The sequence below is a fragment of the Lagopus muta genome, chromosome 4 (assembly GCF_023343835.1).
Source record: "Lagopus muta isolate bLagMut1 chromosome 4, bLagMut1 primary, whole genome shotgun sequence".
Lineage (NCBI taxonomy): Eukaryota > Metazoa > Chordata > Aves > Galliformes > Phasianidae > Lagopus > Lagopus muta.
In genome coordinates, this window is record NC_064436.1 from 37,574,636 (window position 1) to 37,577,640 (window position 3,005).

Here is a 3,005-nt window from a genome sequence, read left to right on the forward strand (position 1 = left end):
CTGCAGAGGTGCAGGTGGAAGAAGTTCCTGAACCGTTGTCTTCCCAAAGCAATGGAGGAGTGCATTAGCACATGGCCATTGCACTGTCAGCAGTGGGATATTCGGGTTTGGCCTGCTGCTTTCACTGGAGGCATGGACGGCCCTTCAGGCCTCACGTCCTGCTGCTGGCAAGGATATTTCACTGTTCCTCTCCAATGAGCTTCTCTCATTCTGCAGAGACCACAGAACTGGTCCTTAATGATCCTTAGTGATAACAAATCCACCCTATAAAGCAACTTAGTTAATACAAAAGTCTGAATGTCTCAAAAAACAAGAATGTTAGTTGGCTGGTCCAAATGGCTTTCTTTGGAAAGCAGAGGAAATAGCGAAACAGAGATGTTGCTGGTTGGAAGCTCTAAGCTCTCACCCAAAGGGTGAAGAGTACTGACCTGTGCTGGGGACTGACAGAGCAACCAGGCCAAGCACTGCAGTGCTAGTGCTGCTGGGAACAGGGCAAGCTGACGCTCAACGCCAACTTTTTCAAGCTGCTCATTCAGAAATCTGTCAGTAGCCGTAAATTTAGCTGGGATGGGAAAGTGTCTTACATCAAACAACAAAAGAAACCAGCTGCTAAATGCTAATACTACTATGTTGGGAAGTATTCCAAATATTAAAATTCCCCATGTATGCATTCATGCAAAAGCGTATCTAAATACATTTTTTTTGGTCAAGCAAGCAGCAGACTGGAAAAAGGCGCTGCTTCTCGGGGTCGTGGGGCTGCCTGTGGGCAGTGCATGCGGACACTTTGTTCTGCAGGGATTGTTTGGGAGGGTTTCTTTTGCTCCTAATCACCTCTGCAGAGAAGGAAAAGACTTTAACACAACATTTCTGCCACCGACTCATTCCCAAAGTCTCTCTGACCACCTTTGTTTCTCCGTGGCAATCCGGAGTCCTTTTTTTGTGGTAGCATGAAGCCACGTTTGCATGGTTTCTGTCACTTGGTTAAAGGCAGCACACCCCCCACCGCAGACAAGGCAGCCCTTTATTGGCTGCGGAACAAGATAACTGGCTTAATCTTCCCGGTAACACGTGAACTTCCATGTATCACTTTAATCTGCGAGACACTGGGGCTGAGTGTACCGTCACATGCCGATTTTACTTTTCTATGAGCGAGTGACTCCCGGGCTCAATGATGGATTGTTTTGCTCCCTTTTAACAACAGTCAAGATGGTGAATGCCCCGGGGTGATAGACAGTGTGCAATGGGAACGGCAGCAAATCTGATGGCCCAGTTCAAGTTCACCTGACAAAGCTGGAGCAGTCTGCGAGCAGCATTCGAGAAAGGATTATTCACACTAGCATTATATTTTTGAATGCATTTTTCTTCCCTTGCAGCTGCCCAGCTCCCCAGCACTGAAGGTTTATGCACCATAATAAAGAGATTTAATTTTTTTTTCTCTTGCTTCTCCCTCTTTACACCTAGCTCTAATTGTTCAGCGCGGTGATAGGGCATCTTTCCAAACAACTCGGCGCAAACATCCCCTCGAAAACAATGGCATTGCTATAAAGCGGCAACAAAAGCCTAAAAATCTCTGCCGGTTGCAGAAACAAAAGCTGATGGATTTGTTAAAGCTAACGCTGTGGTGCTGGGACCCATCTTTCTGTGGGAGTTTAATGCTGTGTTCCCTTTCTCTTCACACAAATCCCCCAGGAGGAGCGATCCCAGGGCAGAGACCCTCGAGGCTCAGTGAGAAGGGGAGCACATCAGTGAGGGCAGCTTTCAGCACCGCATGCAGGAAGGCTGCTCACCAATTGTCTGATGGGGACCCCTGTAGCACATGGGTGACTGTGCACACACATTGGGTGTGTTGGCATGGTCTTGGAAGAGTAAACCCAAGGTACCATCATGCTTGTTTTTGCCTAGAGGCAGGTTGCTGAGCAGCTGCAGGTGCTATCTCCAGCCCTGTTATTCCAAGGGGGATACACACACACACCTTTTCTTGGGATTTCACAGAGCAGCTTTTGGCCTCCTGCTTTGGAAAATGACTTTTATTTTCTTTATCCTTCAACCAAAAGCTCCAGCCTGCTTAACTTGGGAGCAGCACATGGTGTCATGAGCTCCTGCTCCCTCTCCTCTGGGTGTTTTCTCAGCTAAGAAAGGCCCATAAAATCGGGAGGCACCGTGACATCATGTGCATGCATTATCTGATGGTGCCACTGAGTTGGACTCAGCTTACCAGCTTGCGTGGGAAAAAGAAGTGGGATTTCAGCTGCACAGCCAGCATTCACAAGGCTGGAAGGGGTCTGCTTCCCAGCATGTGCTTCTGAGACGTACTGTGTGCCTCTAACCCAGCACACACTGTTGGAGCACATGGCCAGTATGCATGTGGCAGGCTGGCCAGTGCTGGCCTTAAATATCTGGTTCTCTGTGGGTACAATGCTATGTTACAGCCATGAACAATAACAGAAATTCAGCTGCAGTGTTTAAGTTGAAGGCTATAGTCTGAGTTGCAGCTGTTTGTATGAGAGGGAATAAAGTATGACCCCTGCATGGGCAGAATCATCAAGAGAAATCCTCTTTGTGCAGGTAAAGGTTTAGCCTGTGGCTGCATGAGCAGAGCGAGGTGAGAGGATCAGGTCTCGGCAGGGGCTGTTAGCTGTGGGAATTCATTACAGAATCATAAAACTTATGGTGCTCACAGACAAAAAGAGGTACTGTCCTCAGGTGAGAACTGTTCTACCTTTGGGAAACTCTGCTGAGAGTTCGCTAGATGTAGCAGGCTTAAATTATTCATGTATGGATTATCAATGTTGTGAGGGTTTTTTTTTTTGTTTGTATGTTTTTTTTTTTCTTGAAGAACAGCAGTTTTCTCAGCTGTTGCAGTTAAAACACTACTTCCATCTATTTAAATACTTCATGGTCACACCCATGAACACACTTGTAACAGAAATGCTGAGTGAGGCCTCGAAAGAGCAATTGAGCCATTGCTACACTTTTCACTGCATTATAGTGTTCCAACACTCCTG